The sequence below is a fragment of the Dioscorea cayenensis genome, chromosome 2 (genome assembly GCF_009730915.1).
Source record: "Dioscorea cayenensis subsp. rotundata cultivar TDr96_F1 chromosome 2, TDr96_F1_v2_PseudoChromosome.rev07_lg8_w22 25.fasta, whole genome shotgun sequence".
Taxonomy (NCBI): Eukaryota; Viridiplantae; Streptophyta; class Magnoliopsida; order Dioscoreales; family Dioscoreaceae; genus Dioscorea; species Dioscorea cayenensis.
Window position 1 is genome coordinate 7,573,356 of NC_052472.1, and position 16,508 is coordinate 7,589,863.

General features: G+C 44.3%; 1 non-coding gene across 1 annotated transcript; it reads left to right on the forward strand.

The window, feature by feature from the left end:
• Positions 1 to 7,206: 7,206 nt before the first annotated feature.
• Positions 7,207 to 7,313, forward strand: LOC120281899. Its single transcript, XR_005542833.1, has one exon. It is a non-coding gene; the product is annotated as a small nucleolar RNA R71 (small nucleolar RNA).
• Positions 7,314 to 16,508: the final 9,195 nt, after the last annotated feature.

A 16,508-nucleotide genomic window follows, 5' to 3' on the forward strand; every position in this document is an offset into this window, starting at 1 on the left:
CATGCACATACTTTTTAGACGCTTTATCACCCGGTGAGTGGGTAGTCGAATCCACAGGAACAGTGGCTACTAGTACTAACTTCTTCTCGCTTTCTAACCCTAATGATAAATGGAAAGGTGTGGTGATCTAATGTGCGAAGAAATGAATACCGGAGACAAATATGCAAGGGTAAAATGGATGGAGATCTCAATCAGTAAAAGTGGGGTATTCGGGCAATGCTCGCCCTAGGATTCAGGTATTAGGTACCGAATAAGCAAAGTGTTTCTATGATGAGTAAGTTAAGTCGTGGAAATCCAAATATAATTGGATCCGGCCTCCCGATCACCGATACTAGTCCCCTACGATGTCCCGGTGGAGAAATCGCTCAATCTAAACACCTCACACCACATATGACTGCAAAGCACTCTAGGGATTCCAAGAGTTGTATCTGATTCCTAAAGATTGATCCAACCCTAATTCTCGGCGAAGGATCCTAACCCCCTACAAGGTCCCGGCGGAGAAATCTCTCAATCTCACGCCTCACACCAAATATGGTTGCATAGAGCTTAAGGAACAGAGATAGAATACACTCAATCGGAAGGGAGAGGGGACACTCCACTATCTCATGACTCACCCTCTCGACCCTCTTTAACCTTGAAGTTCTAACTCTAATGGAGACCTCTCTCAGATCAAAGTAACAAATCATGCAAATCCAATCAACCACAAGGATTAATTAAACAAGCAAGCAATGAGAATACAAGATTAAAACTTAATCAAACTCCGATTAAATAGAAACACTAAGCAAATCCACAAAAGATGAGAATCCTAGGGTTCACAAGCCCAAATACCCTCTAGATTTTTAGCTCTCCATGGAGCAACATACAAAACACACCATCAATGAATGAAAGTACATTAAAACCATAGAAATAAACTCCCTTATATATGAACTGATGGCCTTGATGGAGAGCTTCGACGCCTTGAAAGACCCACTCCGAGCTAGGTTCACCCGAGTGGCTTCCTTGATGCTATGACGGAAGAGGAATCGATCAAAGTTGGTGACGAAGCGCCTCCAAAGCCGCAGAAAGACCTCCTCTCCAAACCCCTAGCCGTCCCTGTCTCACCCCTCAAGAGCCGCACAAAAGATGAGAAAGAATAGGGCAAAACGGCTATTTATAGGCCTTAGATCGCTACCGTCACGTGCCGTCACACGCCTGCGTGGATTTTTCCACGCAGCCGCGGGTCGCAGTAAATTTTTCATTCGGCGCTGGAATTTCTACACGGGCGCGTTAACATGAATTTTGATACAGTACTGCTACAGTATTTTTCATTAGTTTTCACAAAACGCGGTCCAATCACTATTCTCTTGAGGCCACATGTCCGGGCACACGTCCATGTGGTAGGCTATAAAACTTTTTTTCATCGATCTATCTTTGAGAGGTCTTGCAATCTTAACAAAGAGAAGAAACATGAAGATGTGGCTGCCTTTGTGCCCTTCCAACTAGTGAATTGACTTGATTCTTCTTGGAAGTTGGCACACATCTCCACGTTTATAAACTCCTCTCGTGTGTTGGTCCTTGAATTGAACAAGAACTCCCAACATTATGTCTTTATAGCCCATCTTTGCTTCCTTTTTACTCTTCAAGGTATTCACAACCTATATGCATAAAAGAACATCAAATACACAATATGAGACATAAACCATAGTAAAAATGATGCTCAATGCATGTAAAACATATATAAAAATATGTCTACTCAAGCATTTATCACATACACACTGGGGGTGGTTCCTCGGCCGCTGGAGGTGCCTCAGTCTCCATCGATGCGGGCTGAAGCTCGGGGGCGGGCTGAGATGCTCTGGCATTATCACCTTCATCCTTAGCTATCTCTGGGGCTGGTAGGACTATTGCAAAAACCCCTGTCCGAACCCTGCGGACCATGCCCATCAACCGCATTGTCTGTAGACCCAGGGAAGCGGGTACACTAATCTTCTCGGCCCCGCGAATCGAATCCAAGAGACCCATGCCCAGCACTAATCTCGTAATGTAAGGGCCCGAGAAGATCGCTCCCAGTCTAGCATACTGTCCCTAATGTCTGATGTAATCAGCCAAGATGTGCCCTAAGTGGATCAATACGCACTCTACCATCGAGTACAAGTACAGTAACTCCTGATGGCTCAAGACACCGATGCATCGCCGCCACGGCCATTCACCAACCTACTCATGATGGCATGCAAATATCTGTAGGCAGGTCGGGAAAGGCACGTGGCCTTGGACACCCCGGCTCAGACTCGACCTTCACCACATAGCACTCAGTAAGCTCTCTCATGGATCAAGGTTCCGTGGATAATCGAGAGGCAATGTGCATACCCTCCCGAATCTATGAATTCCTCCTCGTATAAGCCAAGTAGTATGGAAAACTGCGTAATGCTCAAGCTATGGTGACATCCAAACACTCTTAACTGAATGGTGCCCAAACTATCGAAGCTCGCATACGCTCTATCAAACTCAAACGAGGAGAGCACCTCCAGTGCAAACTCTCGTATGACTGGCTCTCTAATCGTCAACAACTGCCTCCAACCACCATCTGAAACAAGGTCCTCAACCTCATCAACGAACTCATCTCCCTGCTGAAGATCTTGCAGTATAGTCGTGTCCAGGAATCGAGTCTATCCGAAGCGGAGTCGCGATAAGCGCTCATAACGGACATGATGTTCGGGAATCGCAAATCGCATGCCCTAGAGCTCAGAGGATGACTCATGTGGCCTCTTATCAGCTTGCTTCTTTGACCTAGGTGCCATGATCTGCCAAATTTAAACAAAATTAGACAAACAAATTGATAAAACAATACTACAGAAATCCACACGGTCGTGTGGAATTTCCGCATGCCCGTGTGGATTCACGGGGTGTGAGAACCGCACGGCTAGGCATCAACAATCCAAAAATACAACTCAATAATTTCTCTAACTTCGTTCTAAACATAAATCATTGTTCCAATTGAAGAAATGAAGCATTATTAACTATATTAATCAATAGAAATCATGAATTGACGAAGAAGATGATGAAAAAGGATTTACCGATGAGGAGGAGTAAGAAAATGAAGAGCCGGCTGGAAAACTTCTCTATAATCCCACTAAACTGACGCTAAGGACTCGGAGAGCAGTATGAGAGTGTTTTAAGTGAAAAGGAGTTGTGAGGAGGGAGAGAAATCATCCTCTTTTAAAATGTAACTCGCGACTTTTTGACGTTTCAGGGATCCACACGCAGGCGTGGAAATTCCCCCACGCCCTGCGCCTCACTTCAAAAAGCTCCACAGGGCGATGCATGCCCCCTGCGCGCTCCTGAAAAAAACTCTTACTGACTTAGAACGATCTCCCACGGGCATGGGGAAAATGTCCACGCCCTGCAGCGCTCGACCCAGTGAGGGCGCACGCACGCCCGTGGGCTTCCCCGACATCCGAGAAAGATATCAAGTCTTCCACATGCCCGTGCGGAAATTCCCTACGGGCGTGGACATTCACAATCCCAATTCATAGGGGTAGCCGCACGCCCCTGTGTCTTCTCAGGATGGAGGGAGCAACCTGCAGAGTTTAGCACGGGCGTGCGGAAATTACCCACGCCCGTGTGTGGTTCACAAGGTCACCCACAGGGGCGAATCCACGCCCCGTGTGTTCTCGGAAAATCTGCCCAACTCGCAGGAAGGCACACGACGCGTGAAAAATTACCCACCAAGCGCAGCGCCAGCCGCATGGTCATCCACAGTGGGCAGCCGCACGCCCTGCGCCCTCTCTAGATGAGTTCACAAAGACACATCCACGGTCAGATCGGAAATTCCACACGCCCGTGTGTTTTCTCCGGATGACTTAGAAAAACCTCGCAGTCTCGCAAAAACTAGTCTCGAACATGTCTACACACTCCCGAGCCCCGCCTCTATTATGCAAAATTTACAATATAAAAACACGAAATAGAACTCAAATGACCAAACTTCGCCAATTCGCAACAAACACACAATGATTCTTTTAAAAACCCACAATAAAATCACAGCACAAGCACTCAACAATTGAAACACCAACACTTAACAATTTATTCATGCAAACAAACTAAACTAAAAAGGTACGAAAAATAGAAACACTTGGGTTGCCTCCCAAGAAGCGCTTGTTTAACATCACTAAGCTTGACGTATCTTTCTTACCTCAAGGGGGTTCATGAATAAAGGTTGCCCTCTTACCCATAACTTGAAAGCATGATGAGCAAAGTCTCTTGAGGGTAGAGGGTGTACTATTGGGCTCTGGACCACCTAGCAATCGCTCATCCAACTCCTTGGCTCATGTACGCTCCAACAGCCTTGGGGCATTTTTCGTATGCGCTCCTAGCCCTCTTCATTTTTCCGGAGCACATTCTTCAAGATCCCCGCAAATGTTTCTCTCCATTCGCACTCAAGCATCACATTATCTTCATTGCTCTCTGATGAGAGATCCGCAAGTGCACGGAGTCGTCAAGTATAATACCTCTTGCGAGCACGAGAGGGTCGTATTCCCCCGGCCCAAGGAGCTACTATTACTTCCCTTTCGCTCTATTTCCCTCAGCCTAACACTCCGAAAGATGAATAGTAATTATAAAAAAAGAGAAAGAATTAACTACAAAGTGAAATCCGGGGTACTACTACACACAATACGAACTCAAGGGAGAATCAAACAGTTAAGGGAGTGATTTGGACAACGAATCCCCCTAGGGTTGTCATTAGGCCCTGAATTTAGGATGAAATGCGAGATGGTAGTTGGGCCAAGAGAATCCTAAATTAGCTCAACCCGATGGTCACGGTAATTGAACCCTAATCCCATACAAGTATTGGGTCGAATCGCTCCGCCCAAATCCCCGTGATGATTGCATTACACTCGTGGAAATCTCTAATCGTGGTCGATACTCAAACTAGGTCCAACCCCTAATTATCGGAGGGGTACAAAATACCCGATGGTCACGGTGTATTTGTACATGGATCCCTTCCAAGCCAAGTGTGTCTAGTACAAGGGCGATGGTCACGCAACCAAGTACAACCTAGAAGTTGAAATACGTAGTTCTCATGCAAATCAACACATCAAAGTACACAAGACTTGAACCACAAACTACAAGTTTCCATAAAAAGAAATACAACATCCAACAATACATCAATAAAGATGATCATCCAAATTACAAAACAATCAACCCTAGAGTTCATCATATCCAAATCACAAATAAGTTAGTGCCTCATGAAAGAGGACCACTCATACAAATCCAAGGAACAAATAAAGAAGAAGAGAAGTAAGAACTACTCCCTCTAGCTTTAGATCCCCTTAGATGGTGAAGATCTTGAAGATTTGAAGAGGTCTCTCCTCAAATGATACTTTTGATGACTAGGATCTTCTCCCTATCTTCTCCCTCTTGGTGAAGCCTTGCGCAGTAGATCGCCGGTGGGAAGAGTGGGGCGGCGGCCCTAGAAGCCCAAGAGAAAAAAACTCCCCAAAAACTCTCCATTTGCCCTAGAAAATCATGTTCTATTTAAATCCCGTCAGTCCACGCGGGCTCCATGCGGCGCATGGAGCCCGTGAAGCTCATGCACCAAATGCCCGAAAACATGTTGGTGCTACAAAGACTCACCATCGATGATTTACTACAGATTTATACTACAATGTTTTTTTGCTACAAAGACCGAACCTTGAGAATTTCCGAAGAAACCTCACGGGCATCCATGCGGGCGCATGGAGCCCGTGGAAACTCCCAACCAAATGCCCGCGAAAGAAGAACAATGACCGCTACGGCTCCGCCACTGATGCCGCTACAGCTGTCGGGACCCCAAAAATGCCGCTTTTTGATGTTGAATTCATCCGATTTACATTTTTTGAGCATCGCTTTGACTCATTTAAGACCCTGCAACACTCGAAATAACTCAATTTAGACATAAAACGGGCATCAATTCATTAACATGTTCACAAATAATACACGATTAATACATATAAAATACATACATTTAGGCGTTTATCACTCTCCTCTTGGTCGAACAAACATTCATACGGATCTGGGTTGAACATTTCTTGTATATATTCATCAACAATCTCATCAGTAGTGTCTAGAAAATACAAAGTGTCATCAAAATTAAGAGAATGCCGCATGGCTTCAACAAGGCGGTAAGTGAGCTTATCGTCTCCGACTCTCAATGTGAGCTCTCCACCGTCCATGTCAATCAATGCTTTGGAAGTCCGCAAGAACTGTCTCCCAAGGATCAAGGGTACATTTGCATCCTCATCGACATCTAGCACTACAAAGTCAACCGGAAAAATTGAAGACATCGAAAAGGAATGTTGATGTGGAGTTGCTTGAAAGGTGGTCTTTCTCTTTGTTTGCTCCCTCCTCAACCTCTATAACCTCGGGTGCGTGTTCTTTCGGTATCTCACTCGGAAGCCTCCCTTCAACCTCATGACCACTTCTTAAAGTGATCGCCTTCACATGTTCTCTAGGGTTGGTTTCCGTGTTGCTTGGTAAACTTCCATGTGGCCTTTCGGAAAAAGATTTCGCAATTTGCCTCACTTGATTTTCAAGGTTATGCAAGGAGGCGGTGTGATTGTGAATTGTAGCCTCGATTGATTTAAACCTTGTATTTGCAGATTGAACAAATCTAGCCAAGTGCTTCTCCAAATCCGTCATTCGGGTTTCCAAGCCTGAAATTCTGTTTTCCACTTGAGGGGCTTGTTGTTGTTGTTGGAACCCCGATGGCCCCATGGTCTTTTGTGGTCCTTGGTTACTGCATGAAAAGTTGGGGTGATTCTTCCAACCTGAATTGTAGGTGTTACTGTATGGATTCCCTTGAGGTCTCATGCCATTACCTACAAAGTCAACATTCTCAACTGAAGAAACATCACCTATGACGATTAGGCAATCGGAGGGAGCATGTCCTCCACCACAACCGGTGCAATTGGTCACGGCCGCAACTCTCTTCGAAGCTATAAGATCTAGCTTCTTACTCAAACTCTCCACTTGGGCCGCCATTGAAGTTACCACATCAATTTCACGGAGACCGGCCACCTTTTCTTCTCCCTAGCGTTGCACTGGTAACTATTTAACCCCATTTCTTCAATCAATTGACGTGCTTCATCGGGGGTTTTGCTACCTAAGGTACCTCCTGTCGCCACATCCAAGAGTTGCCTTGTACTCGGGTTCAAACCATTGTAGAAGGTTTGAACAATCATCCACTCTGGGAATCCATGTTGCGGACACTTTCGCTGGAGTTCCTTGAACCTTTCCCATGTCTCAAATAGAGACTCCAATTCCAACTGCATAAAGGATGAGATCTCATTCCTAAGCTTTGCTGATTTTTCGGTAGGGAAATAACGGGCTAGAAAAGCTTCTACCATCTCCTCCCATGTAGTGATTGATGCTCTAGGTAATGAGTGTAGCCACTGCTTTGCTTTCCCCTTTAGGGAAAATGGGAAGGCTCTCAATTTAATGGCATCATCCATCACACCATTTATCTTCAGCATGTCGCACACCTCGAGGAAGCTCTCTATGTGACTGTTTGGATCCTCATCGGCCAAACCGTTGAATTGTGCGGACTGCTGTAGCATATGAATGAATGCTGGCTTTAGCTCGAAGTTCTGAACAGTAATTGGGGGACACACAATACTCGATTGTGTCCCCAACACTGAATGTCTGGCATAATCGGATAGTGTTCGTTGTTGCTCATTTTGTTCTGCCATGTTTTCGGATCCTTCAACTTCCAAATCAGCTGGATTAGGATGTTCTTGTACAGGTTCTTTCCCTTTTCTTCTAAGTGTACGTTCAAGCTCAGGGTCTCCTTCAATCAATATTGATGGATTCCCTCGGGTCATAACCTGGAGCTGCACTAAAAATAAGGAAAAAGAAATAAGGAAAAATTAGAGCAATGATAGAATAAGGAGATATGGAATAGAATGTGATGAAATAGCTAAGAAAACAAAGTGCAAAGTATCTCTAAACGCCTAGGTCCCCGGCAACAGCGCCAAAAACTTGACAAGGTCCCCTTGCGTATATCCCGCAAGTGCACGGGTTTGTCGAAGTAATAATCCCGGGTGAGCGGGGTCAAATCCACAGGGAGTAGGGAGTAAAGTCACTTAATTCGATTCTTAGCTATGTGGAGTATCAACAATGATAAGTTTGGTAATGATTCAATTCTCAGAAATTAAAAGCAACAGGTAAGAGAGCAAAAGTAAGGAGGAGGCAAGGCAATCGATAAAGATGGGGTACTCGGATGATGCTTCACCTAGGATAATCGCTTCAAGTGCAAGAACTCTCTATTATGCTTCCTAATCAATGCAATGGTGATTCGTGAAAATCCTTACATACATAGTCCCAAATCTAAGGTCAACTATGCCTAACTTTATACATGCCCGGATGAGAAATCGAACAATCTCAACACCTAGGACTCGCATAGAGTTGCAATGAGCTCTAGGGATTCCAAGTGATAAATCTTTTCCTAGATTTAGACCTAACCCTTTGGTCCAAGCGGAAGGTCCCTAGCCACAATTAAGCCCTAGATACTAAGATCACGTCAACGCTTCACTCTATTGCACGGGCAACTAGGCCCCAGCGGAGGTTCATCCCTTAGACCCTTCACTCTATTATGGCCGCAAAGAACTCAAGGAACGGAGGTAGAATCTATCACGTCGGAGGGGAAAGGGGACGCTCCTGTACCTCTCGACTCACCCTCTCAACCCTCTCCAACCTAGCTTTGTCTAATGATCGTGGTGTGTTACTCACTCACAAGGTTACCAACAAGAACTCTCAACCCTAGTATCACTCTAGGGGAAATGTTCATACAATCAAACATTCAAGGTTGCAACTCACAATAAACATCAATTTATTGAAAGCATAATAAAGAAGTTCAATGAAGCGAATACATCCTAGGGTTCACAATCACCCAAGTACCCACTAGGGGTTTAGCTATCCATGGAGCCAAGTACAATCAAAGAAATTGAATGTAAAAGCAATGAATCCATAGAGAAACCCCCTCGATGGTCGTGTCGATGGTCTTTTGGAAAGTCCTCTACTCGTCGTCCAAGGATTCCTTCATCCGGTATAGGATACGCCTCGATCGAAGCTCCCTTAATTACCTTCTTCCTAATGGAGTCATGATGTCAGAGCCGTAGAGCCTCTCCAAAACCTTGGCCAATATCCCTCGAAACCCTAGCCGAAGCCCTCTCGCAAGTTGGGAAAAAGAAGGAGAAAAGAATACCAAAATCGGTGCTGAATCGGCTTTAAAAATGGCTGGAATCGGGCAACTCCACGGGCGTGGACGATACACGCGCCCGTGCGGAATTTCCACACGGGCGTGGATAATTTCCACACGCCCCTCCAAATGGATGTACTCACTCGAATGCGAGGAGGTTGGCACACACTCTAGCATCTCACACCTGTCCTATGTCTTCACGTTTTAACCTTAGCAAGATCTCCTCCAAAATAGGTTCATTATGATCCACATTGGCCTATTTCCTTCATACTCAGACTCACAACCATACCTGCATAAAAGTAACATAAAAACACACATATTAATGTAAAAACCTGAGAAAAGTAATGCTCAACATAAGGAAAGAATGCTTCGCATTTATATCACACAGGCACTTATCAGACCTTCCGCCTGGACCAAAGTGTTAGGTCTATAATTAGGAAGAGATTTATCACTTGGAATCCCTAAAGCTCATTGCAACTCTATGTGAGTGTGAGGTCGAGAGGTTATCTAATCTCTCCTCCGGGACATGTATAGAGTTAGGCATAGTTGACCTTAGATTTGGGACTATGTAATTAATGATTTCCACGACTCACCATTGCATTGATTAGGAAGCATAATAGAGGGTTTTTGCACTTGAAATGATTATCCTAGGGGGAGCATTATCTGGGTACCCCATCTTTATCGATTGCCTTACCCCCTTCTTTACTTTTGGTCTCTTACTTATTATTTTTATTGTTGAGAATTGAATCATTGTCACACTTATCATCATTGATCTTTCACATAGCTAAGAATCAAATTAAGTATTTTTATTCCCTATTCCCTATGGATTCGATACCCGCTCATCCGAGATTATTACTTCGACAATCCCGTGCACTTGCGGGATATACGCAAGGGGATCTTGTCAATCTCCCCTTGAATGAAGTTCCCTTCTTGCCTTGAGAGTCTTGGACCTTGGGCTTGGATGATCTTCTAGCTTACTTGCCCTTCTTCTTCTCCCCAAGGTCGCCACAAGCCTCTCCCCAAAATATGCCCAGCAAAAAGTCTAGCCAAAAGTTCCTTTTCTACCCTAAAAATTAGTATATATACCCCCGGGTCATACGGGTCATATGGGGGTCGTATGGGGGTCATATAGCACTCAAAAACCCTTGATTCGCGTTCCATACTGGGTGCATACAGCCTCCATATGGCACCGTATACTGGGTAGTATGGAAATCTGGGCAAACACTCTAAATAATTCTACTGCTACAGTGCATACGACCCTCATACAGGGTAGTATAGAGGTAGTATGAAATTCCTATTTTCTTCTCTTTTCATCCAAGTGATATCATCTTGTTCTCCAAAACAAGCGCTTCTTGGGAGGCAACCCAAGTGTTAACTGTTTTCTTAGTTTTTTTTTAGTTTAACAGTTGTATGAATAAGACTTTGGGTGTTGGTGTCTATATATTTTAATACATTGCTATGATTTTCTCGTGGATTTTTGGTGCAATCATGCGCGTTAATGTATATGGCGAAGATTTGGTTATTTGAGCGAGTTTTTCATGATTTAGCTGGTGTATTTTGCATAGTAGGGCAGGCTTTTAGTGTGTATACATGTTTAGGAATTTTCTGCAGAGATTCCAGAGTTTTATAAGGCATCCAGAGAAAATTCACGGGCGTGGGTATTTTCCACACGCCCGTGGGTCTACACTACGAGCTCATCCAGAGAAAGCACAATATCATGGACTTGCACCTGTGAATGACCTTGTGAGTTTTGCACGCACGTGGGTAATTTCCGCATGGGAGTGCGTCTTCCAGAAGAGATTAAGCAATTTTTCCCGAGAGCACACAGGGGCATGCACTCACCCCTGTGGGCGATCCTTTGATAAACGCACAGACGTGGGTAATTTCCACAGGCCCGTGTGGATCTCTGCAGTAGAGCTCTCCTCCATCCTGAGAAGCAAATGTAGATCGTTAATGCACCATTTGTGGAAAATCTTGAGAAGGATCAAACGCAAAAACATAAGTCGGGTTCATGATGCGAGAATCTGTGCCAACCTCCTTGTATTCAAGTCAGCACAATGATTTGGAGGGGCACAAGGGCACTCACATTTAAGTATTCTGGACTGTGCATGTATAGCAATATCTCCACCAATGTAGCCATTTATCGAAGAAGGAAAGCAATCTACGACATAAATGTGTGTCCGTTTATGTTACCTCGATGAGAACAGGGATTCAGGACTATTTCGGGGCGGTACTGTACCAGGGTACTGTAGCAAAACCGTAGGACTCACTATAGCAGATACTATTCACAGCCGGCCAAGAAAAGCGATTTCTAGAGAATCCACATCGGCCTATCGAAATTCCACACGCCCGTGCATTATTCCACAAGCCCATGCAGTGAATCTACAGGGGCATGTGGATTCTTGATTCCTGCCCTATTTAGTGCCGATTTTAGCCCCGATTTCAATATTTTTTCTCCATCTTTTCCCCAAAATGAAAGAGGGTGGTGGCCAGGGTTTGGAGAGGTATTGGCTAGGGATTAGGAGAGGTTCTATGGCTCTGGCATCGTGCTCCATTTGGAAGAAGGGTAGTGGGAGAGCTTTCGTTGGCACCGATCCGCCGAGGTGTATCCTAGGCCGTACAAAAGGGACCCTTGGACGAGTAGAGGCTTCTCCACAAAGACCATCGTCATGGCTACTGAGGGTGTTTTCTATATATTACTTCTTTTTACATTCGATTTCATTGATTGTAACTAGCTCCATGGAGAGCTAAACCCCCTAGTGGGTATTTAGATTTGTGAACGCTAGGATGTATTTGTTTCATTAAACCTTGTTATATTGATTTCATTAATTGATGTGTTAATTGAGTTCCAATCTTGTATGCTTGATTGTTTGAATACTCCCTCAGAGTGACACCAGGGTTGAGAGTTCTTTTTAGCAACTCTTGTGAGTGAGTGACACACCACGAGAGTTAGACAAAGATAGATTGGAGAGGGTTGAGAGGGTGAGTCGAGAGGTAGCAGAATGTCCCCTTTCCCCTCCAGTGTGATTCATCCTACGTCCTTTTCCTCAAGTTCTTTGTGGTCATAGTAGAGTGAATGGGCTAAGGGATGACCTTCCACTAGGCCTTAGTTACAGAGGCAAAGGAATGAGGTGTTGAAATGATTTTAGCAGATAGGTCTTAACTGTGACTAGGGACCTTTCAGCTGGACCAAAGGGTGAGGTCTACATCTAGGAAGAGGATTTATCACTTGGAATCCCTAGAACTCACTGCGATTCTATACGAGTGCGAGGTTGAGAGATTATTCAATTTCTCCTCCAGGACATGTATAGAGTTAGGCATGGTTGACCTTAGATATGGGATCATGTATTGAAGGATCTCCACGACTCATTAATGCATTAGTTAGAAAGCATATTAGAGGGTTTTTGTAGTTGAAACTATTGACCTAGGCGGAATAATTTTCTGGGACCCCATTTATATCGATTGCTTTACATCTCCTTTACTTGTGCTTTCTCTCTTGTCTCTTTCACTTTTGTTTTCATTACATCTTGTTACACAACTATTATTAACTTTTCTCTTAGTTAAAAAACAATCCAAGTATTTTTATTTCCTACTCCCTATGGATACGATACCTACTCATCTGGGATTTATTACTTCGACAAACCCGTGCATTTGCGGGACATACTCAAGGGGCGTTGTTAGGAGAAGGGTTTACCAATGATTTGGAGATGCAAAGCCTCAAATTAGCCATAAAAATCGAGAAAAACTCACCTAAAATGGTGTAGCGAGGTCGAGCGAGTGAGTGTGTGTTTTGTGGGCAGTTGAAAATGCCAAGGTGGAGAAACTCGATTAGATTTTAAAGAAAACACGCGACTCTAGACTTTCTGTACATCCACACGGGCGTGTGGAAATTACCGACGCCTATAAGCCTCCACGGGAAAGTGGCAGACGCACGCCCCTGTGTGCTCTCGGGAAAACACTCCTCTGTCTCTGAATGTAACCGCACGGGCATGCGGTAAATACCCACATCCACGCGCCCAACCGATATGGGCAGACGTACATTGTTGTGGCTTCTCTGTCTAACCGTGAAGATTCACTGAGTGTTTCGCACGCCCATGTAGAAATTCCGCATCGGCGTGGATCATTACTGGGCAGTCATAGGGGCAAACGCAAGCTCCTATGTATTCTCTGGCTAGAAGAGAGCTCTTTTGTAGAGATTCACATGCGCATGTAGAAAATACCCAGGCCTGTGCGTTTATCACAGGATCAACCACAGGGGCGAGTCCACGCCCCTGTCCGCTCTCAGGAAAAAATTTCTAAGTCTCTCCAGGAAGTACATGCCATGCAGAAATTACCCAATAGCGTGCAGATATCACTAGGTCACTCACCGGGGCGAGTCCACGCCTCTGTGCCTTCTTTGGGCGAGCTCACAGTGGAGATCCAAGCAAGTGTGGAAATTCCACACGCCCGTGCGTTTTCTCTGTATGGCTTTGAAAACTCTGTAGGCTCTGCAGAAAATTCCTAAATATGTATACACACCCAAAGCCTGTCCTATCATGGAAACTACACCTGCGACAACATGAGAAACTAGCTCGCACGACCAAAATTTCGCAAAAACACCTTATAGACACCAACACTCAACACCTTATTCAAGCAAACACATAAACTAGAAACTAATAAAAACAATAAACACTTGGGTTTTCTACCAAGAAGTGCTTGTTTAACGTTGCTAAGCTTGGCGTACCTTGTATTACCTCACGGGGGTTCATAGATGAAGGTTTTCCTCTTACCCATGACTTGAAAGCATGATGAACAAAGTCTCTTGAAGGTAGAGGGGGAGTTATCGGGCTTGGTAACACTTAACAATGGTTCATCCAACTTGCTCGATTCTTGCACATCCCCAACAACCTTGGGGCATTTCTTACGGCGTCTCCTAGCCCTCTTCATCTTTCAGAGCACTTTCTTCATGATCCCCGGAGTAGATGGTACCTATTCCTTTTGATCAAGCATCATTACTTCTTTGTTATCCACCTCTTCGTCTAGCAACCACTCGTACGGGTCCAGATTAAACATTTCCTAGACATTTTCATCAATTATCTCATCAGTAATGTTGATAAAATAAAGAGTATCATCAAAGTCAAGAGAATGCCGCATGGCTTCGGTGAGGCGGCATGTGAGCTTATCATCTCCAACACTCAGTGTCAACTCCCCGCCATCCATGTCGATTAATGCCTTGGAAGTACGCAAGAATGGCCTCCCAAGTATCAAAGGAACATCTACATCCACGTTAACATCCAACACTATGAAGTCTATAGGAAATATGTACTAGTCCACCTTGACAAGCACGTCCTCAATGATGCCCCTAAAATGTCTCACCGTTTGATCCGCCAATTGTAATGTCATCCGAGTAGGCCTAGGCTCTCCCAAGCCTAGCTTCTGAAAGAAAGAATACGGCATGACGTTGATACTAGCCCAAGAATCTGCCAATGCCATTTCTTCACCCAAATTGCCAATGTTGCACGGGATGATTAAGCTTCCTGGGTCTTTCTTCTTGTTCGGCATGGTCTTTTGCAACACCGCCAAGCAAGATGCATCAAGAATCATGGAGGCACTCTCCTCCAATTTCCTTTTGTTGGTTAACAAATCTTTCAAGAACTTGGAATACCTAGACATTTGGGATAATGCCAAAACAAAGGAAATGTTTTATGTAGTTGCCTAAACAAACCCAGAAACTTCTTGTACTGGTCATCCACTTGGTCGTTCATCAATCTAGAGGGATAAAGGATTCTTGACTTGTAAGGTGGGGGTACCACCTCCTTCTCCTTGGTTGCTCCATTCTGAACCTCTATGACCTCTGATGCTTCAACATTGGTCTTCTCACTTGGAACCCTACCTTCAACCTCATAACCACTTATCAAAGTGATCGCCATCACATGTTCTCATGGGTTGGTCAGGTATTACTCGGCAAACTTCCTTGTGGTCTCTCTGATAGAGACTTCACAATTTTCCCCACTTGATTTTCAAGATTATGTAATGACGCTGTGTGGTTATGAAGTGTAGCCTCGACCATTTGAAACCATGCATCTGATGATTGCACAAATTGAGTTAAGGCCTTCTCTAGATTGGTCATCCGGGTCTCCAAACCTGAAACTCGATTCTCCATGTTTGGGGCTTGTTGTTGTTGAAAAGATCGGTGGTGCGGTGGCCTTTTGTTACCCTTGATTATTCCATGAGAAATTAGGATGGTTCCTCCAAACTGAATTATAGCTATTACTATAATCAGGGGCTGCACAATGCTAGATTGTGTTCCGAGTATTGACGGTCTAGCATAATAAGAAAGTGTTCTCTATTGTTCATTCTGTTCTGCCATATTATCTGATCCTTGAACTTCCTCTTCAGCTCAGATTGACTGTTCTTGTACAGGTTCTTTCTCCCTTCTTCTAAGTGTTCGCTCAAGCTCAGGATCTCCTTCAACAATTTGTTAAGGGTTCCCTCGGGTTATAACCTTGAGCTGCAACCAAAAAGAAATGAAAAAAAATCAGAACGAAGATAGAATAAGAAAATGTGAAATAGAATGAATGATGAATATCTAAGCATCAAAGTGCAAAGTTTCTCTAAATGCCTACTTCGGCAAAGATGACAAAAACTTGACAATGCCCCTTGCGTGTTACCCACAAGTGCACGGGTTTGTCGAAGTAATAATCACAGGTGAGTGGGGTATCGTATCGACTGGGAGTAGGGAGTAAAAATACTTAAATTGCTAATTAACCAAGTGAAGACAGGCAATGATTGTGTTGATAATGTGTGGTGTAAACAAGAGTAAAAGGAACAAGAAAAAGAAGCACAAGTAGGTGAGAGATAAGGCAATCGATAGAACTGGGGTACTTGGATACTGGTCCACCTAAGATAATCGTTTCAAGTGCAAACCAACTATTATGCTTCCTAACTAATGCATTAATGAGTCATGGAGATCCTAAGATACATGGTCCCAAATCTAAGGTCAACCATGACTAACTCTACACCAAGTCTTGGTGGAGAAATCAATCAGTCTTAACACCTCACACTGTGTAATGTTGCAAGATGCTCTAGGGGTTCCAAGTGATAAACCATATTCCTATGTGTAGACCTAACCCTTTGGTCTAGGCGGAAGGTCCCTTGTCACAATTAAGAGCTAGGTGCTAAAATCACTTCAACACTTCACTCCGTTGCCTTTACAACAAAGCCCAAGCGAAAGGTCATCCCTTAGCCAGTTCACTCTACTATGACTGCAAAGAACTCTTGGACCATGGAGGTAGAGCAAATCAAATCGAAGGGAAAA